This window comes from Nannospalax galili, unplaced genomic scaffold, assembly GCF_000622305.1.
Source record: "Nannospalax galili isolate Female #2095 unplaced genomic scaffold, S.galili_v1.0 scaffold930, whole genome shotgun sequence".
In the NCBI taxonomy this organism is placed as follows: Eukaryota; Metazoa; Chordata; class Mammalia; order Rodentia; family Spalacidae; genus Nannospalax; species Nannospalax galili.
In genome coordinates this window covers 1,303,140-1,330,354 of record NW_008329328.1, presented here as the reverse complement: position 1 = coordinate 1,330,354, position 27,215 = coordinate 1,303,140, and positions in this window count along the sequence as shown.

Sequence of the window (27,215 nt, the reverse complement as noted above, 5' to 3'; positions counted from 1 at the left end):
GATTTTTGTAAACCTTTATTTGCCCGACCCCCAGACTCTTCTTGGATTTTTCTCCATGTTTCTCCATAAATGGTAGTCACTAGCTAAATAGTGGTTGAAGTGGGTAACGATTAAAAAATGAAATATTTACTTCTGTCAGCTGAGTAAATATTTAACTTGCTTAACGTGACTCTGGGCCTTTGCCCAGGCCTTGCCATTTCCTGCTTTTAGGGAACTGTTGTCTGTTGCTAACTTGTCCCTCTGGAGCGCCTTTCCTACCTAGCTCTGATATAGCTTCTAAGGCTTATAAAGTTAAACAGGACACTGCTCTTATGGGTTTTATTGCATAGAATATATAAGGTATGAAAGACAAAACCAGTTTCTATAGCCAACACCAACACTCACCTCCAGTCAGCAAATTAAATGAAATGTTTCCTAAGAGCAGCAACCAATTCGATGCAGTTCTAACGCTGTCTACCTGGAGAGCAGATCCACAAATAAAGTGCTTCTATAAGACTGGGCCCATTTCTGATGTCAATCAGAAGAGTAGGGTGTCACAGACTTCCCACCATCTGTTCATAACCAGGGATCCCATCACCTTCTCCTTTAGCTTGATTAATTTGTTCGTGTGGCCCACAGAACTTAAGCTCAGTGGTTTACTGTAAAGGATAATACAAAGGATACAGATCAAGAACCTGATGAAAGGAACGCGTAGGGCAAGAGGTATAGGAAGAGTTCAGCTACGTGGACGCACTCTGAATCCAGTCTCCCTGTCTCTCTCTGTCTCTGTCTGTCTCTGTCTCTCTGTCTCTCTGTCTCTCTCTCTCTCTGCAGGTTGTGCATGCAGAGGCTAGAGGTCGACATCAGGTTTCTTCCTCTATTACTCCCTGCCTTATTTTTGGGACAAGATCTCTCTTACTGAACTTGGGGCTCGCTGTTTTAGTTAGACTGGCTGGCCTGTGAGCTCTAAGAATTGCCCTGTCTCTGCCCTGCCCCAGGTGTGCACCACTGCACCTGGCTTTTTATGTGGGTGCTAAGGATCAGAACCCAGGCCCTCATGTTTGAGCAGCAGACACTCTATTTTAGCTTTTTATGGAAAGTTTTTCATAGGCGTGGTTTATTAAATCATTGGCCACCACAAGCAGCTAAACCTTCAGCGACTCTCCTTTCCATGGAAATAGAGGTCAGGCTTTATAACAGAATGTTCCAACTCTCTTACCATGCTTAAATCTTTCCAGTACCCCACCTTCTCCCATTCTGAACATATTTAAGGACCCTCAGCCACCAATCACTTCTGCATACAAAAGACACTTATCACTCCAGAAATTCTAAAAGTTTTAGGAGCTGAATGCCAGGAAACATGGAGGAAGACTAAGAAATGTATTTCACAATATCATAACCACTGTCAACTTACCACAAACACCAGATACTTCACTACTAAGCAGAATGCTTATAAAGCAGTTGATGTTTATAAGAGAAGAACCCACAGAAGTCTCTAATGCCAGACTGCTGGGGTGGAACGTCAGGTTTTGCCATAATCTAGCAATATGATCAGGATGTCTCTGTGCTTCAGCTTCTCTGTAGGAAATGGGGGTGGTCAACAGGCCCATTTTCTCATACTGCTGTGAGGGTTAGACATCAGTAGAGCGCATCAGCATTGCCACACCCACAGCTGCTTCCATCTTTAAGTTTGCCTTGAATTTCTGTATATGAATATGGTTCACCTGTTTCAATATAGATTTATGACAGCGGATCACAAGGAATATATTCTAGAAGGTTAGAGTCACGTACCTTTGTCACATAGTTTAATTTGCAAGGCAAAGCAAATCCCAAGGGGCTGAGGACAGTGAAAACTGACGCCATTCTAACTGCTCTGCATTCCTCACAGGTGTTGCTGTCAGGAGAAAGAAAGGCTCAGGAACCTTCAGATTAGAGAAATCAAGGCAGAACAATTAATGCAACTCATGACCTTGTATTGGTTCCCCAACTGTAATAAATTATGTTGGGAGAAATCAGCAAAATTTGAATACAGCCTGTTTGATAGCTATCAATCTTAAATTTCCTAAACTTGATAATAGCAATGTGATTATTTTTGGGGAACGTACTTATTAGGAAAGCTGCTGAAATGTTTAGGTAGAAAGGGGCCAAATGTCCGCAACTTACTCATATGGGTCAGGGGAAAAGAAAGGTGTGTGTGCATGCACATGTGTGTATGTGGAGACACAGAAGAGAAGTCAGAGAGAGATGGAGAAGGTAAAGTGTGATGAGATGTGAGCATTTGGGGAGTCTGATAAAGGGTGCTTAAATGAAAAGTGGAAAAATGTCTGATAGTTTGGACCATCAGAATACTTTGAGCACCAAGGAGCATTTGATAGCATTTAGGAGTGATGATCGTTTTTCAAATGGCGTGATGCTATTGTGCTTATGTTCAAATCAAGAACACATACTGAACATTATGGAAAAAATGTAGGCCATCTGGATATTTGATTTCAAATTAAATGGAGTGGGATGGTAGTTGGTGATGAGTTGATGCTTGTTAAAAAGTGTGTTGTGGATATTGGAGGGTTCATAATACTGTCCTGTCTACATTTATGTACATTGGGAATTCCTCTAGCTAAAAATAAAAACAACTGAGCTTTCCTCTAGGGTTTTTATGACTGTTTGTTTTGTTTTCTGAGACAGGGTCTCCCTGTAGCCCAAGTTGTCCTGGTACTCACAATTTTCCAACTCACTAGGCTGCCCTCAATCTTACAAAGATCTGCCAGCCTAACAGCATGTGCCATTACGCCCAGCTCATGACTGTGTTTTTAATGCTTTCTCAGTACCACATAGTTGGTAAAGAAGCACTGCAAAATTATTCATTGAATTTTTTCTTGTATTTTGCCTTAGGATGGGGCAAATATTGTTGATGTCAATACTTTTTGATAATACCAAAAATTTTACTATGAATTTTATGTGTCTCAGAAAAAATAATTTTATTAGTCAGTGCAAAATTTCATACTAGCTCCACTACTAATTCAAATATTTATTCCTTCAACTTACAGTTCTCAACTCACCTATGGCTTTAGATGATTTTTGAGTTACATATATGTTTTACCATAATGCATTTTGACAAAATTCGGACCTTCTGGGTTATGTTCATAATTCAGTGGGGGCAGCAGAACATGGTACTGAATACCCAAGAACAGGAATTGCTTAGAAAAATCTAAGATCATAACTGCTGAGTTTCTCTAAGTGCAAGTAGCTTTTGAAAGTTACAAGCGACTGCCTGAGCTATAGACAGAGTTCATAAAACTGAAATTTTACAAAAAATAGTTAAGTAAAATTTCTTATTAAGTGGGAGGAGTATAGTATATTTAAAATATCAGAACCTTGTAAAAATAAACTTATAAGCAATTCCTGTGAGCTAGAATATTTTTGAAATGCCCTTTGAACAGATAAAGGTTAAACTTGAAAGAGTCAAAAGTTAAACATTATAAATTTGTAAAAAGAGGCATACTTTTCCTTCATCTAGTTCAAAAGTTGGTACCAAAGTCCCTAAATAGTATAATGTAGTAAATAATTTTACCTGATTCATTTGTAGTTTTATTTCATACATAGTACTTATCTTTATTTTCTTTTTTTTTTACTTATACTAACTTATGTTATCAAATTATTTTATCAAGTTATTTTATAAAACCCAAGAGACCTTTATTCTTTGTGGAAAATGATGAAGGAGTAGCTAATTAACTAGTTAAATTTAGAAACTACAGTCAAATAAAGACTGACAAAATACTACTCAACGTGTGCCACTACCCTTACATTAGAAATTATAGATTTTATTTATTTTTATTTTATGTGTATGAGTGTTTTTGCCTGCATGTATGTTAAGTGCTTGATACCCATGGAGTCCAGAAGAGGGCATTAGATCCCCTGGAACTGGAGTTATGGACCAGTGTTCACTGCCATGCGGGTGCTGGGAACCAAACCCAAGTGCAGTAAGTACTCTTAAATACTGGGCCATCTCTCCAGCCCCTAGATATTGTTTTCTAAAGTGTTTCTGAGAATGAAATTCTTAGTCATGTCATCAGCTAAATTTACTTAGGATCACACTCCAGGTTTGGCTGTTAGAAGTATAGAGAGATGGCTCAGTGGTTAAGAACACTTGCTGTTCTTCTAGAGGACTTGGGTTTGATTCCCAAAACCCACATGGCATCCATAACTCCAGTTCCAGGAGATCTGACACTCTCTCTGGCCTCTGTAGGTATTGTACAACATGGCTGCACCTACATACATGCAGGCAAAACATTCATATGTATAAGACAAAAATAACAATTAAAAAAAAAAACTATTGTTAAAGCTTGGGCTGGAGAGATGGCTCAGGGGTTAAGAAAACTGATTGTTCTTGCAGAAGACCTGGGTTTGAATCCCAGCACCCACATGGCAGCTAACAACATCCATAACTCCAGTTCTAGGGGATCCAACAGCCTCTTTGGTCCTCCGCGTGGGCATTGCACGACACGGTGCACTTACCTACATGCAGGCAATACATAAATACACATAAACATAATAAAATGTTTAAAAAAAAGTATAGTTAAAGCTTTAAAGAACTTTGCTCTTTTTTGAAACTAATAGTTGTCTAATGAAAGTAATTTCAATAAATAACAGATTTAAAGTTTTTGCTAACAAAGAATAGGCTTATCATCGAATCTAAACAAGTAATTTAATTCCTTTTGTAAATTAATTAAGGGATATTTTGGTTCCTCCCAAAGGGCATGGTGTTTATCATAAGAATGCTTATCATAAGAATGATTTTAAACTTCCCTCTACTCGACATATTATAAATTAATTGAGAGCAGAGGCTGTAGTATAGTGGTAGAGCACTTGCCTAGCATGCATAAGGTCCTGGGTTTAATCCCCAGTATTTCCAGGGGGGGGGGGAAATCAATTGTTAGTATCGTGGGCACCTGGGAGTGGAATTCAAGGCAGTTATCAAAATAAGATGGGTGTGGGACACTGAAAGAAGCTGGAAATACAATGTTCAAACTTCATATTTTCCTCCTTTTAGACAGATAAAGTTTGAGCTTGTTTAATAACAAAACTCAGGCAGCCAGACTGACTTCTAGGGCAGTGAAAAATTTGTTGAAAAGTCCAGTGTTTCCTTTGGTGGAGCAGAGCATTTTCTAAATCCAGAACCTTTTGTGAGCTGTACAGTATAAAGTGTGCTTGTCTAGGTGGTGATGTCTGCCATAGTTCTCTATGTTTTATTTTTCCTCTCCATGTTATTTAATGCCTCTTTTCCTTTGTTTTACGCAGGTGTCAGTCAAAGAAGCTAAACAGAATGCTGTCTTTTCAGATGTGAGTAATGGCTGTATTCAGCAGAAGGGCGTGAGATCTGGTTACCATCAGACCGGTCAGCCCCTGAGTGATCTCAGACACCAAGGCAAACCCTGGTTCTTCTATTGCCCACAACATACTGTGTTCTGGTGGCAGGAAGAGAGAAGGCAGGTGTACAGCTTTTTTTTTTTTTTCCTTTGGTCTTTTTGAGACAGGGTCTCCCTGTAGCCACAGCTGCCCTGGATTTGATACAGAGACCAGGCTGGCCTCGAACTCATAGAGATCTGCCTGCCTATGCCTCCCGAGTGCTGGGACTAAAGGCACGCACCACCACACCTGGCAATAGGTATACAACTTTTTACTGGTCTCCACCTTTCCTTTCCATGAGAACCAACTCAATGATCAAGACCAGGGTCATTTGTTTGCAAGGTTAGGAAAAAAGCTTAAGTAGATAAAGAGTGACTTCTTGTCTCAAAATCTATTTTCCAAAAATATATCCAAGCTTCTTCTAAGCCTCTGCCACACACACCTGGACTCCCAGAACTGTCGCCTGCTCTCTCCTGTTCACTTACACACCGATCAAGTTTATTGAAAGTGGTGTCCTTTTTATCCGGGGCATTACAGTTGTTTTATGGTATGCTATAAAGTACCTGCAATGAAAATCTGTTCACCCACATTCACTGAAAAAAAAAAATGAAATAAATTTAGCTGTGTAACTTTTCTTCATGCAGATGCATGAGTGGGGTGCTATATTAAGACTGAATAAGTAGATTAAAATGTGGCAGAATTCCAAGTGGGTTGGGAGTCACTGGTCATGGGGATAGTCAAAGAATTCATTTTTCCATCAGGCATGATGGCTTCAAGTCAGCACACTGAGTTTGTTTGTCCCTCCACTATCTCCTTCCCCTTTCTATAAAGAGAAATTTCATACTTTTTGGAGTGCTGGAGATCAAATCCAGGGCCTCACACATGCTAGCAAGTGCTGTACCACCAAACTATACCCCAAGTCTCCACTCACCCATTTAATCCCGGTTGATATTTCTGAGATGCATGGTAACTTGTAAGAGTTAGGTGTGTTTTGAAAGCTCTGGAGTTTCTTTATCCTCAAACCATGACCAGAGGCTGCCGTCAGGAGTGTAGATCTGGATGGTCAACCAGTGCTTGGTGAATTGCTACGTGAGGGCACTGAAGGATGGTGAATCTAAGCAGGTTTAGGATGAGGGCTGGGATGGATCAAGGTTGATAAAATCATGGTTAAAAGGAATAAAAACAGATGAGAACAGGAGAGGAGGAGAATGGGGAATTTTTGTCAGGATTAAAGAATATTTAGGGACAGATCAGAAGCCTGTTTTTTCTTTTTAATAGTTTCCTCCTTTTTTGGGGAAAATTTCATGCAAATATACAATATATTGTGGTTCTCTTCAGCCTTCATTCTTCGCTCTTATCCCCTCCCTCTCCCTCTGAACATTTCTTCTTCCCAACTAGCCCCCCTCTGACTCTTGTGGCTTTTGTAAACCACTGAGTTTAGTTAGATAGCACGTGGGTTAGATTAGTTAGCATGGGTAGGGGTTAGCTGAGTCAGCATGGGTAGGAGTTTAGTTAACATGGGTAGGGGTTAGTATAGTTAGAGTACAAGGCTAGGGGTTAGTTTAGTTAGAGAGCGTGGCTAGGAGTTAGTTTAAAGAACATGGGTAAGAGTCAGTTTTGTTCCCATGAGTAGGAGTTATTATGGGTAGGGGTTTTTTGCTGGAGTGTGGGCAACTCACTGTTGTTACACCAACATTCCAGATATGAAAGTTGTGGGGGTACTAGGCATGAAAATCCTTAAAATGGGAATGGAGTGGGAGGATGGGGGAAAAAGCCACACAGAGACCCGCAGTTTTATAGGCTAACTTAAAACATTAAAAAAAAAAAAAAGAGCCTGGAGTGCAGGAACCATATACTAGTGGCTGATGCAACTCCCAGATCTCACAGGTTTGTAAATGCTAGCTTTGAATCTTCAGATGTATGTCAAGTGAAAAATCCATAGAGGTTAGAAAACAAGTTAGGGGCCATGCTTCATAAGAGGGAAATAGAATGCAGTGATATAAAGGGGGAGAGGGAAATAATAGATTAGGAAGGGTTAAGTGTGTGGGAACGGGAGGGCAGGGCAGAGGAGGGAAGATGGGGAGGGACAACTAACATTAAAGGCCTTTTGAAAAAGTCATATGGAAGCACACTACTGTAGAAGCTTCCTGAAATATATGTATATACATATATAAAAATGCGTTAAATGGAGTTACGCTGTAACAGTGGGGCAATGCTTCCACCAGACACCACAGGTTAGCTAATAAAAAGCCCAGTGTCAGGAATGGGCTCCCTCTTTTGGAGTTGTGGACCCCTGGGGGAATCCCATAGACCTGAAACAATACTGACTATTGCCATTGCTCTTGGCGTCTTGCCAGAACTTGGCAGTAAGACTGTTACTGAGGACACTACATACCTGAGTTGTAGAATAAACAGGGGAATCAAGCTGGTAATGATAAGGAGCCCGATGGAATATTGGGGGAAAATATGGATTTTAATCCTTGTTTTCTCCCTCTGTCTCTATCAGAAAATTTCAGCTGACAAGTTTGTGGTTAGAATGCTAACACAGCTAACTGGAAACACTGGCCTTGTGTCCTGATGAAACTTACTCAATCCTGTTTGTCTCAGATGGAGACTTCTGCAATGATTTTTCAGAGGATTTTTTTTTAACATTTGTTTTCTTTCTAAATTTATAATAATTTGCCTAATTTTGAGACTGTATTCATAGCCAATCAGTACGTAAGTCCTTTTTTTCACTTATTACTATACCCATAAATTAATGCATCTCTCGACTCTTACCAAAGAAGCTTCTTCATGTAGCAGATGGTGATTAACAGAAAGACCTACAACAACTGGTCAAGATGCAGAGAATAACAGACTGTGGTATGCTCAGCCTAAACAGGACACCTGTATCATACCCTCTCCTCCCAAGGCTCATTATGGAAGAGGAGGTGCAAAGATTATAAGAGCCAAAGGTGGTAGATGAACACAGGGAAACTATGGTTTCTGGATACCACAGGACAGTTGCACATATGAACCCACGGCATTTATGACAAAATACACAAGACCTATTTAAGCTCAAGACAGACAAAAACCCAGCATAAAAGGAGGAAGGGGTCAAGAAGCCCCAGACCTAGCCAAAGAACTATATTGGCTATTGATAGCTGCTGAGAGAGGAAAAGTCAGTTTTCTTTAAGGACGTGACACTGGGTAGGTTGAACAGACTCCAGTGGATGTACCACACCCAAGAGCATTTTAGGAACACAAATTAGATTCAATAGGCCTTAAAAAATAGAGAACACAAAGTGGGGGGTGGGGTGATGAGTATGGATCTGAGAGGAGATGGGGAGGTCTAAATATGATCAAAATACATTGTATGAAATTCTCAAAAGAATAAAAAATTCAAATAATTTCAAAAAGGAAATCTATTTTTCTCTAGGATCTATGATTTCTCCAGCTATGTGCATTTGGCTATGTTTAGAGAACCACACATGAGTTCCCTCCCATGAGAGAGCCTTTAGTCCAATTAGACAGCTGTTGATTACCCCCAGATAGTAATGCCATTCATGCACCAGTAGAGACTATTAAATAGGCTGGTCATTATGGTTCATAGACTTTACAGCTGAACGAGATTATTGATTGTTTTTCTCTCTTGGCAGTTTGGACAGTATCTTCTGATACTGTGGGAGCTAGTCTTCAGTGAGGAGGCTTCCAGATCACTTCCAGCTTGATTGCTTCAAGTCCTGTGTCTGAAATATGTCCCATCTTCATCTCTAGACAATGTAACTTCTTACTGTACTCTCAATATATATCCTTATATTTACATACAAGTGTAGCTCTCACAGCTCATCAAAGAAACTTCTTTTTGCAACCTATGGAGACTTTACAAAGTTCCACCACTGGTCAAATGCAGAGAGTGTCTGTGAGGTGCTCAGCCCCAAGTGACACATCTACAATGTATCCTCTTCACCTAAGGTTCAGGGAACATAGTGGAACAGGGGGGAGGAAAGAATATTAATGCACCTTTCAATTCTCACCAGCATAGCTTCCTTATGCAACAGATGGTGATTAACCTAGAAATTCATAACTGGCCCGAGTGCAGAGACTAAGACTGCAGAGTACTTATCCTTGAATAGGACACCTATACCAAATTTCTGCCACCCAAGTCTCAGGAACCATTTCAGAAGAGGGGGTGGGAAGATTGTAAGAGCCGGAGGTGGTTGATGATCACAAGGAAACAGAGTTTTCCAAACAGCTGGGAAATTACTCATATGACCCACAGCAGTGGTAACAGCATGCACAAGTCCCATGCAAGCTGAGCCAGGTAAAATCTCAGCATAGAAATGGGAAGGTGGAGAAGAAGCCTCAACCTTAAGGAAATATTGGCAACTGGTAATGCTGGGAGAGGGCAAGTTGGCTTTCTTTCTTTTTAAAAACATTTAAAATGAATTTTTGTGATTTTCATCCAATACAATTTGGTGGTATTTAGATCCTTTCCCCTATAATCCACACCTTCCCTTACTGCCTCCCCACCCAATTTAATGTAATCTATTATAGACAGAGAGATGGACAGATGGATAGTTATAGATAGATGATAGATAAATAGATAGATAGATGATAGATAGATAGGTGATAGATAGATTAGATAGATAGATAGATGGATAGATAGATGATAGATAGATAGATATTTGGGGACATAGGTTCTATAGGCCTTCATATGAAGGATATTTAGGGGCACAAACTTGATTTATTAGGCCTTAATATATATGACAGACTGCATGAAACCTGGCAGGTGTCTATAAGAGGGGTGCAGATAGGGGAGGGGTCTAAATATGATCAAAATATATTGTATGAAAGTCACAAAAATTCAGTAAAAAAATCAGGCTGAAGAGACTCGGTTGTTAAGAGCACTGGCTTCTCTTGCAGAGGACCCAGATTTCGTTCCCAGCACCCACATGGTCTGTAACTCTAGTTCCAGGGGATCTGACACACTCTTCCTGTTTCCATGGGCAATTGTGCACACACGGGTGCCTGCACATACATGCAGGCAAAACACTCATACACATAAAATTAAAATATATAAATTTTAAAAATTAAAAAAAGAAAATCATTGCACAGTGTAAAGCATCCTTCCCTATGGGTTGTTGTCCAGAGAGGCCCCAGGGGCTCCCCAAATAATATGGGCTATTGCCTTTAGTCTTGGTTGCCCACCAGAATTACATGGTAAGATCTGATTCCTGAAAACATCACACCATTTGGTTACAGAACACAGAGAAATCAAGCTAGAATAGAGATGGACCCTCCCTCCCTGCTGGAAAGTGCTACTCAGGATTGCTGAGAGAGAGCTAGTCAATGTTTCTTATACAGCTGTGAACCCTGCGTGCTGCAATACTGACCTTCCAGGCAAGATACGCCCATTGGTGCAACAGTGCGATGACTGTTTTGGAAATAATCATCCACTTGCTGATTGGATTTGAATCCCTCTCTGAGGGAGGGAATACATGCCTGGTATTGTAAACCAGGTCAAAACTCTACGGCTGGGGAGCTCACAGGCCTCTAGAAGATGATATGATACATTGCAACAAACATTTGCAGGCTTGAAGGGACTTTGTGCCACCTGGAGGTGTTGGGAGAAGTTTTGTTAGTTTTAACTGTTATTTCAGGGCCCCATATCCAGACACTTTTAGTTTTAAGGTCAGAATGGGACCAGCATTCCCGGCCCATTTGTGTGTGACCCAAAGAGTGGACTAGAGAGTAGGGTGACACTACTTTTCTCTCCACTAGAGGGGTTCCTAGAGGCCATAGCGCAATTGTTCAATCTGAATATTGCACGAAGATTTTTGTAAAACATGGGTGAGATCAACTGACTGAGTGCTTAGTATGAAATGATATGATCTTAACTCTTAAGAAGCTCACACTTTAATGGCAATGATAGATATAAATTGATTTTGGGATAAGGAAAGCAGTAAATCAAGCATATGCCACAAAGATCTCCTGGGTTTTGTGTTGAACAAAAGGTCTCAAGGAGATCCATCACCAGCAGGCAAGAACGAGCCCAACCCCTGCTTCAGCATTCTCAAAGAGCTCTGGGTCTAAAGATCACAGATTATCCTACATGTGGAGTCATGTCCAGCACCTCAAATGTCCCAGCATCTACCAAGCTCTTGTTCTGTTACCCACAATCCTATTATTTTTTTATCCTTCTTACATTGCTATTTCTGGAGCAGACACACCCAACAGGTAATGTTAAGAACAGAATAATTTGTGTTTTTCCCAAGTGATATTTGAGTCAGGCTTGTTTCCAGTCTGGTTGTTGCCAGAGAACTGACATCTTTACTTCCTGATTTCTAACTACCCGTCTCTTGGGGTTGGCTTATTTGAGAGCTCATAGGCAAGAAATAAGTCATGAAAAACTTCATGCTCAAGGAATGAGCAGTAAGTGTGCAGCACATCTTAACATCTTAATCATGGATAAGTTAGCACCACATAAAAATGGGTATATTTTGTCCTAGAGAAATGTGGTTATGCTGGATAAATATACTGTCTCTCTGTGCAGTATTTGGGGGAAAATTCTTACTGCATGCAAAATGATACGAGTTATTTGGATTGGTCAGATTTTCATTTTTATAAATAGTACCCAAGAAAGATTAACTAAAAAGGAGGAAATATTTATTTAATCTAATGGTATCAGAGGTTGCAGTCCATGGGCATTTTCCACTGCTGTGGGCCTGAAGTAGAGCTGAATATCATGATGAAGGGCATAACTGCTCACCTCATAGCAGACAGGAAACAAAGACAGATCAAATACATCTTTTTAGAGCACACCACAGGAAGCAACTCCATCTCCCAGTTTCTTCTCCTACCTCTCATCTTATACCACCTCCCCACAAAGGCCATCATATTATGACTGCATAAAGGGACCGATCTAAATTGGCAACCATGCCATTGACACATAAGCCCCTGGGGGGAATACTTAGTATTCAAACCATGAGATCCCACTCCTGAACCTGAAAAGACTCCTGTGCATTTCATAATACAAAATAAATGAAGTCCATCTCCCAGAGCCTCCACATGCACCCACATCCACAGGCATTGCAAGACACAGTGCACTTACACACCTGCAGGCAATACACTGACACACACAAACATAATAAATTAAGAAAATAAAATTTTTAGATTTTATTTACTGTTTTTAATATATGTGTATATTTCTTGGAAGTTTAATTTCAAAATCTCTTCTGCTTTGGAAGGCAAACTTAACTGTGATTCTCTGCATGGTTTAAAAATGAAGTTAAATCCAGCATACACATGCAATTGTACATAATAAGCATGTCCATTCCAAAAGAGAGGAATAGGGGAATGCCGATGAGGGCTCGGCCCAACAAGACTGAAACCCAGAGGACAAACGCTAATTCCTGATGTACCTCTATGTTCAGGATTCAGGGCAACTGGTGTCATGAAATAAGCTCTGGGAAGATCTGCACTAACGACCTTGTTGGTTGCAGTTTGGATGACCCTTCTCCTGGGTTGACTCTGTTTATGGACGATAAGTTTCCTCGGTAGACAGCCTATGTTTTGGCAACTCTGACATACTAAGGCTGCATACCATATCTTAGGTTTCACCCTCATAAGTTCATGCATTGTCATCAGGGGCTGCCTGCAGTGATCCTAACCCGACTACACATTTTCTCACCTCTCAGTCTTCCTTTGGAATCTGTGTAGAAGCCTCCATGACCCCTCAGTCCTTACATTCTACATAATTACAAAACCAGCACCATCCAGACAATGCCAATGCCCATTGCCCACATACGTGGTAGCCCTGGGTAAGATGGATGGCTATATGGGGAAATAATTCCCCAGGTCACCCTATAAGCAAAACTTGGAGTTGTCTTCTCAAAGCAAAATCCTTCAAATGAGTTAAAACTTTTGCACCATTGAGCCCGGAGATTTGTGAAATTGTGCCAATCCCTGGTATGTGCTCAAGGCATCTCACCTTTTGATCCAGTTCAAGGTATTTGACTTCTTTCCAATGGCTCTAATCTCTTTGGAAATTGTGTCTTCCTTGACCCCAGAATGCTCAAAAACATTCATTCTCTGGACAAAATGTCTACAAACAATATGTCAGAATGTGGCACAATGGTCTCTTGTCAAACTCCCAGTATAGTCCCTCATTCCCACTGGAACTCTCACACATGCAGCCTTCACCATCTGAATTCCTGAGGGCATTCTGGCCTTCTGAGATCCCACTATAATTGGTCACTAGTCATTAATGCCTGCAGCCCTCTAGGGCTGCATCTTCATATACTCCAAATTCCTCCAGCAAGCCAGTCCCAAAGACTTCTAAAGCTTGTTACCAGGAATATTCATAGCAAAGGCCCTACTTCCCCAGGACCAATTTTTGGTGTTAGTCAGATTTTTCATCATTGTGACAGAAACCCTGAGAAAAGTCAATTCTAAAGAAGAAATACTTATTTTAGTTCACAATTTGTGAAGTTTGATGATTAACTTGTTCCATTGTTGTGAGCCTAGGAAAGGCTAACATGATGTCAGGGAGCAATGGACTGGAAGAACTGTTCACCTCATAGTAGACAGGAAGTGGAGAGCAAAGGAGATACATGTTTCCAAGTCGAGCCCAGGGACCTATTTCCCCCTTCTAGCTTCTACCTCCTACTTTCCACCACATTATTTCCAAATAATGCTATCACATGATTAGGTCAGGATCCACTCACTTCCCAACTGGCAACCAAACCCCCAATACGTGAACCCATGGGGGTATTTCATGTTCAAATCATAAAAGCATTCTATTAAGATGAGAAAATATTTCTGAGACAAAGCTTGGGTAGGTTCCAGGATCACTCTCATTTTAGTATGAGTGGGTTTCAGTGGCTTGAAAATAAAAATCACAGGTGTTCTTGCCTCCTCATTCTATTTAAAAGCAAAATTTGGAGGTATTCCACGTGAAAACAGGAATTGAAGTATATCCAAAAGAGATACTAGGCAATGTTTCACCAACCCGAAGATTAATTATATTCTTAGGAAATGCTCAATGAAGCTATTAATGCAGTTTTTGGCTCATACCTTGTTAAAAAGCATCCAACATTATAGTCAGGCACGCATCTAAGTATAATTTATTTTTCTCACAAGAGAGAAAGGAACAGCAGAGCCTTCAGGTTCTGGTGTGTTGTAAGATGAATTAACCCAGAAACGGTAATGGAAAGAGAGTTATTGAAAAGGAAACAGCTGACATATTACATTAGCTGTCCCCATGGCTTAGAGTTGGAACTGGACATTTGTGCCCTTAGGGGATGATGAGGTCAGACAGATTGGGATAGATCAACTTGGCATTTTGCTACAGAGCCTGGAATCAATGAGGGTCTGATGGGAAACCAGGCAGACAGTTCAGCTGAGGCATTGATCCACAGTGGCTGGCCAGGAGGCCCTGTTTGAAGTGAGACTATGTTCCTATCAAACGAAAGCAAACAAAAAAGACAGGGAAGGATGTGGATGCAGGATCCCAATGATTTGGTCTCTGGGACCAGAGTGTTAATGTCTAGGATACTGAGGAAGAACCCTGAGAAAACCCAGACCTGCAGCACTGTTTGTGCCCACCCTTCCATAGTTTGGTGTCCCATAACGGAGACGGGAAATAAGAATGACAAAAATGAGGAGAAACTGCAACAAATTTCAGGGTGACACCAAAAAATGGGCATAGAAAGGGTAGGAAGGTTTTCATTTCCTTAAGCCATAAAAAAACTTGCTGAAAAAGTGATTCAGTCCTTTTTCTGTCAGTCTTGACGTTCTAATCTCCAATAGTATTGTTTTTGGCACATCATTCTTATGGTTACTGGAAACTTGCTTCTTTAAACCTGACTTACCTTTTACCAATAGGCATTAATGTCAAGCTTCTTAAAAATTTTTATTATTTTTATTTTATGTGTATGCATGTATTTCCTGCATGTAGGTAAGTGCACCCAAGTTGTGCAATGCCCGTGGAGGTCAGAAGAGGCTGTTGGATCCCCTGGGACTGGAGTTACAGAGAGTTGTTAGCTACCATGTGGGATTTGAACCTGGGTCTTATGCAAGAACAACCAGTGTTCTTCACCACTGAGCCATCTCTCCAGCCCCTCAAGCTTTTTTTTTTAATCACTAAGCTCACAGGTTTGTCAAAGAAATGGTGGTATCAGGGGATTTATTGTGGCTACTGCCTGTAATATTTGTGTAGGGTATTGCTGTTATATGGCCTTCTTTAATTCCTAATTCCATAGCTAGTAATATAATATCTACTAAATTCCAGGTAGTAAATATTTCAGTCCCTGTGGGCAACAGTAAACTCTGCCAGTGAGAAGCAGTCATAGGTACAAACAAGTATGTGGGGCTGTGTACCAACAAAACCTTTCTAAATGGGCAGCAGTTGCCTAGGTATGTGGGCTCTAGTTGTTGACCCATTTTATAAATAAACAAATAAACAAAGAGAAAAATAAATTTCAGTCTCTCCTTGAGCAAGTTTTTCTTTTTAATTTCCTAAAGGACAGGGGAAACAGGAACTATTTTGCTTTCATGGTTATAAGCCACTGCTGTTTCTCTTGGATTCCACAGTTGTGACTTTGGAAGGTAATATTTCTAAACCAAACTCCTGTGCTTTTAACATGTTGTGAGGCTAAAATATTTGATTCCAGGTTTTCTTAAAAAGGAGAACTCCGTTTTCTCCTCTTCATCTCTTATCTGTTGAAGTTCTTTATACATACCAAGCCTCCTGTAGGAGATCAGTAACTTCCAGATGGCTTCTCTAATTTCACTGACAACAGTGGCCAATTATAAAGCCTTCATAATTTTACTTTCTTTCAAGTAGCTTATAAACAGAACAGTTAATAAAAGCAAAGCAAATGTAATTTCTTCTAAAACCTAGGAAAACATCCAAATGAAAGTCCAGTGAAATATTATTAGGAAAGAGATATCCTAGCCAAACTTTAGTCCAAATGTTTGCCTTCCTTATCTCAGAAATGCAGATATTTCAGGAGTGGGAAGAACTTGACAAACTCTAAATTCTCTCTAGATAGTAACATGCTTACCATCTGTTATCAGTTACATTGATGAGTTGAAATCTTAACCCTTGATCTTGTGAATCAAGAATTGGACACAGGATCTTTGTGTTATCAAGTTAAATTGAAGTCAATGTATTGGGCTCAAATCTAATATGTTCTTATAAGAAGGTGTTATTATAAGAAGGGAGTTTGGACATGGATATATAGAGAGTAAGGAGAACACGGTGTAAAGACACAGAGACACACAGGGAAAAGATGATATGAGAGAATGGACAGAGATCAGAGTGATGCATCTATAAGCCAAGGAATGCAATGGGTAGCTGGTAAATTCCTAAAGCAGAGACTAGCATGGACCAGATTCTCCTTCCAGAAGGAACCAGCCTTGCTGAAATCTTGACACTGGGCGCTGCAAAAGAATACATTTCTGTTGTTTCAAGCCTTTCAGCCTGTGGAACCTCAGGAAACTAATGTATAGCAGGACAGCTAAAGTAACTTAAATTCTGTAGAGTCCTGTGAATGTTCTGCCCCTTGCTGTTCAGGTATATCAGTGCTGAACACAGTTAATAACCTGATTGTGTTGGCAGGCTAGTCTCTCTGATTTCACTTTTATTTATCTTTCATTAAGATAATCTGCGATTTAAAAAAGTCAAATAGCAAGTGATCATTCTAACTTTTCCTGTTTTTATTATGTGATCCAGGGCCACTGCCAAGGGCAGTTTGGCAAACTGTGAGGTAACGATAATATGGCTGACAAACCTGATCTGTCAGCTACTGTTCTACTGTATTAGCTTTTGTGAGAACTATGAGCTCATGAAGTATAACAAAGCATTGTACTGTCTAAACTCTCCTGAATATACGGTCAGTGTTCATGTAAATCCCATTGTCTTAGTTTGTGCCTGTCGGAGGGAATTTCTGATGTGTCTGTTTCTTTCAGTGCTTTTTCCCTTAATTTGATCATGTTTGACTCAGGTCCAAAGAACACCATGTACTGGGTGGCAGAATCACACACACACACACACACACACACACACACACACACACACACTGCACAAGCCTTGCTTCAGTGCTGCTCTGCTCTAATAGGCTCACTCTAGAGTCAGAGGTAGGAATTCTCACAGGAAGAAGTACAACAATAGCTAGTATTTACCTAGTGATTCTCTAGGTGCTTGGCAGAGAATAGGCCCTTTCATTATCCACTGTGGGCAGGTGCTTCTGCAATCCTCACTGTGAAGCTAATGGGCCTGATACAAGGATGATAAGTAAAGCTTGCTAAATTGCAAGGTTGGCGAGATCAAAGCTACGATTATGAACTCAGGTGATTTGGCTACAAAATCTTACCTTTATCCCTGCTTTCTTCTGAGATGGACTGTATTGAACCTAAACATTGTAATGTGTTCTATACCAAAATTCAATGTTTCCCATGTCCTTTTTATATAATGCAAAATCTGGTTCAATAGTACGGGAAACCAGGATGCCAGGACCTAGGGTGAGATAAGCCTAAAACTTTTAAGTCCAGGCTGCATTCTCTGCTAAAGGGAGGGGTGCTGAAAACAGTGGCCCTGATAACCCTGTTTTGCAGAACACTGTGAGACTGGCAGGAGGAAGCAGCCTGGTCGTAAGTGCAGGCTCCTTGCTCTGTGGGAAAGTGTCTTGGTCAACAACCCTTAGCTCATCTCCTTGTCCTGAACAAATAACTCAGCTATCTTTGGCTAAGAGATTAGACCAAGTTAAAGGTTTACCTCTGAGCTAAAAGCTAAAAGTTCACCATGCTTCTCTCTCTAAAGAAAGAAAACATTGTGGCCAGTAAATTACCGCATGGGCATTAATAACCTTGAGTAAAAGTTTAAGAATCCTTCTGGCGCCAATTAACAGACTAAATGTCCTGCTTCTTTGTACTTTAAATATTTGTATGTGACTGCCATATCCCACGTGACTGCCAGTACCTTGGGATGTATAAAAACCATTTGAATTTTGTAATAAATGGGTCCAAGACTCTGTCGCTGGTCAGTATCACCATCCCTCACGAAGGTGAGGTTCTCCGCCAAGCAAGGCACACTTGGGTCACCCGATAAATAGACTGTGTCAAGCTTGTAGGATCTTTCTTGTGCTTAGAAACCAGCTTGATAATTTATGGATTGATCACGTTATAGTTGTGAGTGAATGTCCAACACCATGTGGTGCTATGTAAAGTTATATTTTCTACAGCTAGGCCTATTCACCAGAAATATTCCAGTATCCTCAAAATCAATAGTGGCTATTTACAAGTTTATTTGCTTATGTATAGAATATATATTTAAAGGGGTATCAGGTTAGAGAGTGTAAGTCCAGAACTTCTTTTGGTGGGCTACCTGTAGTCCATCCCCTTCTGCTGTCACATTGACCAAGAGAGGAAAGTTCAGTCACAATTGTTTTTAGAAAAAGGTTTTAATTCCACATCTCCTATTTATAACAAACTCTAAAACTTCTTAAATATCCTGGAGTTATTTTCACAGCTAATATAACCTTCTTACATACATAACTTCAAAAGTCAATATAATGTGAACTGGAGCATAAAACAAAGAAAGGGTATGATAATAAAGCAATACAATAGTCACTGCCCAGAGGCAGCCGTAGGAATGTCTAATCGAATACTTGTACTCATATATGGAACCTCTGCAGTGGACAGCAGGCCCCAGTCTTAGTCAAAGAATTATTGGCAGCTGATTACTGCTGGGTGAGGAAGAGCTGATCTTCTTAAAGGGAGGATTCTAGATAGGCTGACTAGACCTCAGTGCATGAACTTGTACTGAGGGAAATCTAGGGACACTGGCTTGACATGATAGGCCTTTACACAAGTAACAGAATTCATGAACTCTACTGGGGGCCTATGGGCAGGTGTCAGTGGGAAAGGGGGTTCTGTATGAAAATACACACAAAAAATAACTTTTTAAAAAATCTGTAGGGTTCAAAAAGTCCATTACCTATGGAGGATATGCATTCCACTTCTTCTTTGCCCTGAACCTGGGAGCCGCAGGCTACAATGTCCCATGACCACTATGCTGCTGTCTGTCAACCTCTTCATTACACAGTAATAATGCACCCTGCCTTCTGCCTGAAAGTGGTGCTGACCTCTGGATTGTGTGGTCTCAGCAGTGCCCAAATTCTTTGTTCCTTGACTTTGGTGCTGACCTCCTGTTTGGGTGGTCTTCGCAATGCCCAAATTCTTTGTTCCTTGACTTTGAAGTTGCCAAGATTTGGGCATCAGAAAGTGGACAACTTTTTCTGTGATATGCCAGCATTGATCAAGATGGCTTGTGTCTATTCCAGAGTAATTGAGATTGTTCTCTTTGGTCTTGGAGTTATGCTTCCTCTATCACTAATTCTCATCTCATATGGAGTTATTAATCAAGCTGTAATGAGGATCAGATCAGCAACAAAGTGGAGATAGGGCATTAATACATGTAGGTCCCACCTTACAGTTGTAACTCTGTTTTACAGAACACTCAATTATATGATGTACATGAAGCCACAGAACACGGCATCCCAAGATGAAGGAAAATTTATTACTCTCTTTTACACAATCATCACCTTCAGTCTTAACCCTCTAACCTACACCCTAAGAAACAAAGATGTAAAGATTGCAGTGAAAAGAATATTATGGATTAAAAAATGTTCCACATAGTCATTCATGACATAGAAAAGTAAGCCAGAGTAAAATACAGAGAGTTAAGAGGGGAAAAGGGAAAAAATGATTCTCTGCAAATGCTGGAGAGGATGTGGGGAAAGGGGAACGCTCATCCACTGCTGATGGGAGTGCAAACTCAGGCAGCCCCTATGGAAAGCAGTGTGGAGAACTCTTAAAAAACTACAAATGAACTCACCATATGACCCGGTTGTACCACTCCTTGACATATACCCAAAGGGCTCATCCTACTACAGACATATTTTTTTTTATATCCATTTGTTGCTGCTCTTTTCACAATTGTTAAGAAATGGAAGCAACCTAAGTGTCCCTCAGCTGATGAGTGGATAATGAAAATGTGGCACATTTACATAATGGAGTTCTACTCAGTGGTAAAGAAAGACAAAATCATGGAAATTTCAGGTAAATGGATGGAACTATACTAAGTGAGGTAACAGACATATGTTCTCATCATTTGTGATGAGAAAAATCCTTTTATGTGAGTATATATCCTGATGTAACTGCAGGAGCCAGGAAAATGGAAAGGAATGAGGTAGTTTAAGGGAAAGAAGGAACATGAGAGAAGAACAGTAGGAGACAGGTGTCACCAAAAGGGAAATGGGTAAAATGATGTTGATTTTTTAATCTGGATGACTTGCCTACTGATTGCAGTGCAGTAATGAAGTCACTCAGGTTTTGAGCTGACATCAGTTTATGCCCCATATCCAGTAGTGTTTGTTTTGTGAAACTGAGTATGCTGATGGTTGGTGCAGATTATGTTTAGAATTATTGTATCCTCTTGATGGATGCTCCTTTAATCAATGTGAAGTGTTTCTCATCCTTTAACCCCAAGGCTGTATTTATCTTTGCCACTGAAGGGGTGTTTCTTGCTGGCAACAAATAGATGGGTCCTGATTTTTAACCCAGGCTGCTATTCTTTGGCTTTTAATTGGAGAATTGAGACCGTAATTATCCAGAATTATTACTAAACAGTATATATTATTCCTCTTGTTGGTTGTTTTGCAATATTTGGTAATTTCCCAATCCTTATTTGATTTTCTGCTGTTCTAGGGCAGCTTATTTTTTCCTATGACCTCATAGATGTGTTTGTCTTTCTCTTCAGTGTGCAAGATCCCTTCAAGAATAATCTGTGTGCTGACTTAGTGGTTATGAATTCTTTGATCATGGAAAGGTTTTCTTTTCTCCCTTATGGATAGCTTTGCTGTGTTGTCAGCTATTGCCTTTTAGAACCTGAACTACACCACTCCACGCCTTCCTGCATTTTAAGGTTTCTGTAGGTTAAGTCTGTGGTTTCTCTGACTGGATTCACTGCTATGCATCTTGGCGCTCCTCTCTTGCAGCTTTCAACATTTATTCTTTATTTCTGCATACTTGGTTTTGTTATAATGTGGGGTGAATCTTTTCTAGCCTTACATGTTTGCATTCTAAGTACTTCCTGTATATTTCCCCCCACACTTGGGAAATTGTCTGCCGTGTTTGTATTGACCATATTTTCTATGACCTCAGGTTGTACTTTTTATTCTTCTATGCTCATGATTCATAAACTTGATATTTTAATTTTAGCTCATTGTACTAACACATACAGCTATTCTATTTTATCTTTGTTACTGTCTGAATGTGACAACTCATCAGCCTGTCTTCAAGCCCTGATAATATTCCACTTTATTTAATGGTGAAGCTTTTCACTAAATGTTTCATTTGACTTACTGAACCTTTTGGTTCCAAATTTTCAGTTTGTTTTTTTTGTTCGTTTTTTCCTTTAAAAAAATATTTTATTTGTTATTTTTATGTGTATGCGTGTATTGCCTGTGTGTAGGTAAGTGCACCCGTGTTGTGCAATGCCTGTGGAGGACAGAAGGGGCTGTCAGATCCCCTGGAACTGGAGTTATGGATAGTTGTTAGCTGCCATGGGGGTGCTGGGATTCGAACCTGGGTCTTCTGCAAGAACAATCAGTGTTCTTAACAGCTGAGCCATCTCTCCAGCCCCTTGTCCTTGTCTTTACTGGATTCCTTTTTCATATCCTGTGTTGACTTCTTTATTTCATTCAGTGGTTCATTTGTGTTCCTTTTATTCATTCAGGAGTCTATTTGTGTCTGTTTTGATTTCACTGGACATTAATCATTAAAAAGTCTTTATCTGGGATTCCATCTAGTCTGCTCTTATTGGAATGCACTGCTGTGGAGTTGGTAATTTTTGAACGCGTCACATTGTCTTGATTTTTCATGTTTTTTGTTTCTGATTCAGGATCTATGCATCTGGTATTGGGTTGTTGGTTGCATTGTTTTTCAATTGTTAATGCTTTTATTTTGATGAATTTGCAATGTTAATGTAAGACTAGGGTTGAGATGTAGGTTGGTTCTCCTCCACTGACCTGGGACTGTAGACCAGCAGTTACAGCCTCAGCCACCATGTTCAGGGCATTAGGAATGATCTCCAGCATCACATCAGGTGCAAAATACTAACTGCAGAAGCAACTGCAACCAGTGGTGTGACAGCTATGCGAATACAGTAATGGCCAAATCAAAACAGCTCTACTTCAGTTCCAATCAGTTTTGGAAGAACAAGAATAGCACAGTGTGTACTAAGACATTTGAGACCAAGAGTGGTGTATTAGTTACTGTTCTGTTGCTGTGGTAAAACACCATGACCGAGGCAACTTATAGACGTGTTTATTTGGGCTTATGGTTCCAGAGAATTCAGAGTCCATCATAGTGGAGAGGCATGGCAGCAAGTGGCAGGCTGGGCAGCAGAAGCAGGAAGCTGAGAGCTCACATCTTTAAACATGTGCAGGAAGCAGAGAGAGTGAGCCAGAGCGAGGCCAAGCTATGAACTCTCAAATTCCCCTCCAGTAACATACTTTCTCCAGAAAGTCTGCACTTCCTAAACCTTCACAAGCAGTGCCGTTAGCTGGGGATGTTGAGCCTATGAGGACATTCCTCATTCAAGCCACCACAGATGGGCATAAAAGGAAAATAGCAGAGCCAGGCTAGACATTAGGAAAAAATATAAAAGGAGAGATGGCTCAGTAACTAAGAGCACTGACTGCTTTTTCAGAGGCTCTGGGCTCAGTTCTTACCACCCACCTTGTGGCTGACAACTCTCCATAACTCCAGTTCTAGGAGATCTGAGGTCCTCTTCAGGCGTCTGAGGGCATTGCAGGCATGTGGGGGCAGTTACATACATGCAGGCAAAACATTCGTGCATATAAAATAAAATAAAAAAAAAGCTTTTAAAAAAGCAAAGTGGGAAGAGTAAGTAGAAGTACAAACAAGAAGGGAAGGGCAGGACAGAGCCGCCAGTCTCTTTTCACAGGGCTGCCAGGCTCCCTTTGGAATGGGGATTCGCTGCCCCTCCCCCACCCAGAACTGCCAGCCTGGCGCTTTTTTTGGCTCACTCCTCTCCATTCTGTCCCTCACACTTGCAGCTCTTGTATCCCTCCCTCTGCGACTTCCCAATGTTATTCCTCTTGGTCTTTCTTTTTAAAACATTAAAAAAATTATTTATTTATTTTTATTTTCTGTGTACAAGTGTTTTGCCTGCATGTATGTAAGTGCACCCATGTCATACAAAACCTGCAGAGGCTGGAAGAGGGTGTCAGATCCCCTGGAACTGTAGTTATAGACAGTTGTTAGCCACCATGTGAGTACTGGGAATTGAGCCTGGGTCCTCTGGAAGTCAGCCAGTGCTCTTAACCTCTGAGTCATCCCTCTTTTTAAAACATTTTTTTAAATTAACTTGTTTTTATTTTATGTGTATGAATGTTTTATCTACACGTGCACCAATATGTGCAATGCCCACAGAGGCCAGAAGAGTGTGTTGGATCCCTTGGAACTGGAGTTGCAGATTGTTGTGAGCTGCCATGTATGCTGAGAACTGAACCCAGGTCCTCTGCAGGAGTAGCTAGTGTCCTTAACTGCTGAGCCATCTCAGCAGCCTTAGCCCCTCTTTTTCCTTCTTTGTAATAATCACTATTAACTTGACTCTTCTTCACGTCACACAGAAGCAGTTTCTCACCCACCATCTTACCCAGAATTATTCTGATGCCTAATCTTTTTTGTTCAATTGACTGGATTGAAAAATGATGAGATTAGTAAAGCACACTTCTGGGCATTCCTGCTTTGTTCTGCCATGTGGTCCTTCCATGATGTTCAGTCTTCATCTCAAAACCACAGCAATGAAACCAACTGACCCTGGCCCAGAGCCTCTGAAACTGTAAGTCAAAATAAGTATTTTCCTTTAAGTTATTTACGTCAGGTATTTATTAAAGTTGATAAAAAAGAAAGAAAAAGTTAATACACCAACCAGAATTATATTATGTGTCATTATGAAAAATATAGTTGAGTTCTGAATGTGTCACACCTAAATTATTTCAAAGGTTAAGGGGGGGGGGCTGGGTGTTGGTAGTGCATACTTTTAATCCTAGCACTTGGGAGGCAGAGCCAGACAGATCTCTGGGAGTATGAGGCCAACCTGGCCTATATGGTAAGTTCCAGGACAGCTAGAGCTACATAGTGAGACCTTATCCAAGAAAATAAAACAAGGGGCTGGAGAGATGGCTCAGTGGTTAAGAAAACTGGCTGCTTTTGCAGAAGACACAGATTCCATTCCCAGCACCCACATGGCAGCAAACCATCCTGACTCCAGTTCCAAGGAATCTGATACTCCCTTCTGACTGCTGCAGGCATGGCACAACACAATACAGGTGTACTTTACACACCTGCAGGCTCATACACATGAAATAAAAATAATAGATGAAATATTAAAAAACAAAACAGGACAAAAAACAAAAGTGAAGCTAGATGTGCAACTATTCATGCATTCCACAATATCTATGATATCTGACTGTCATTGTTATGATAAATACCACTACCTTAAATTTTTAAAAAATTATTTATTTAATAACCACATGATCAGAAGCATTTCATTACAGCATTAATGTATTCAATAACAATTTCCAGAGCAAAGATGCATCTCTTTCAAAATTGGCTGTAAATTTTTAGGTTCACAGTTGAATTAATACAGTTATACAATATTGAACTCAGTATAAACCCTGTAAGACATAAAATTGAATGAGGTTTTAATCTTTAAAAAAATATCTCCATTTCATTTTAAAATATACTAGTTCCTATAGAAAGGCTCACTTTTAATGCTACTAACACTTAGATGTTTCCACATGTGCCTCTAATCTCTATGTATATGATTATTACTAGTCACAGTTAGTTACACTTGGATCCTTGGCACTTGAGTCATATAAAGATATCAGGTAGATTTCAATGGTAATGTTTACCACCTCTACTAATTAACATGAAGCAAATTTTTATGCTTCTTCCTCAAATATAACTCATTTTAAAATTTGTTGATTTCTTTTTGTGTATGTTTCATACAGAACATCCCAAACAATCTTATTCATCTATAACTCCACATCCCAAATGGCACCCTCCCATATAGCCTCCCCACCCCCACTGGAGCCCATATACTCTGTCATCCCTATTACTGTCCACTGTGTTGTTGGCACCCCCCAGCCATTTCCCAGGGCTTGTCCATCCACTAAATCTAGTCAACCTATCTAGAGATCCTTGTTTTAGGAAGATCAGCTGTTCTTCATCTAGCACCAATCAGTTGTCAATATTCCTGTAGATAAGATTGGGGTCTGCTGTTCATTTTCCCAGTTCTATGCTGGGTTACTGTCTGGGAGTCCCTTGGGCCACCCTGGACAATAACTCAAAGGAAGGTATCTCCTGTCTGGCGTTGTTTCTTGTTTTGTAGCCTTTAGCTACACACATGGACTCTTAAAAGAATTCTATTGACCCCTTTAATCTTTGGTTATACTTTCCTTTTGGGTGTTTAAAACCATACTGTTGGCCCAGATAAACCAATATGTTTTTACTCTTAAGGCTATTTGAGAATCTGTTCCTCAGGGATCACATGGGCTTGGGAGGAGCCCCTGGCTCCTTTCTTTTACCAGTTCCACCTATGTGAAGATAAGTCAAAGGTCCTGCTCAACTGTGGCTGGTTTTGCTTGGAAGCATGGAGGAAATGTTTCCTCTGTGTTGACCCTCCTCTTTGTAGACTAGACACTGGTTCAAATCCATTTGATGGGGTGTTCATGGCCTCCTTGATCAAGAGGACAGGTGACTCACCACAGTTGCAGGACATTTTGAGAGCTGCTCATAGTCCCGTGGAACTTAGTTGACCTAGGAGGGCAAGGAGCAAAAACTGTCCCTTATGTCCCTCTGACCAAATTAGTATAGGCCTCAAAGTATGGCTGTTAAACATCCAAGAAGGTTAGTTCCACCAGTCTGGTACTTTTAATTACCATGTGCCATGTAGATAAAGCTTGGGTAAAGACCAAATGTTCTCGGATAAACCTTGCCTAGATATATATTATATTACTTGTGTCAGAGACCACACTGCCTGGCAGCCCTCCCTGCCCCCCAGGGCAAGCAGCCTCCAGAGAACTTGCTGATCAGTCCCCCCTGCCCCCTAAGATAAGCAACCTTTCTGATGAGTCAAGATAAGTTTGAGCAACCACCAATTTCCTTAGCCTGCAACCAGACCATGGCGCCAGGTCCCCTCATCCTAGGGACATCCATTAACCCATTGAGACAACACCTTCCCTCCCTCTTCCCCAGCTAACTTCCTGCTTCAGCCTGTATAAGAATCCCCGTGGAAAAGTAAACTTTGGCAGCTTGATCAGAGTTCTTTGTCTTGCTGTCATTCTTTGTGTCTCTTGTCCCATCATTCCAGGTCCCTGGGAGTTCGAGTCTCCGTCTCCCGCCCTGCTGGCCAGGGCAACGGGTGCCCAGAACATGGGGCTCGAAGCCCCCAGGATCCCCTGGAATGTCGCTGATTGTATGGGTGGGCCCATCCGGATGGCACTGAGCCACCGCGGCCTGAGGAAGGTTAAGCACTGGCCTGAGGAAGGTTAAGCACCGGCTCGCATTACCCCCTGTGATACAGATTCGAGGGAGATTTCTTCACAGTGACGATATGGTAGGAATTAATCATGGGACAAGAATTCAGTAAGGAAGATTTATTCATAAAAGGTCTTAAAGATTCTCTCAAGACACGGGGAAGTAGGGTTAAAAAGAAAGATTTAAAAAGATTTCTTGAATATATTGGGGAACTC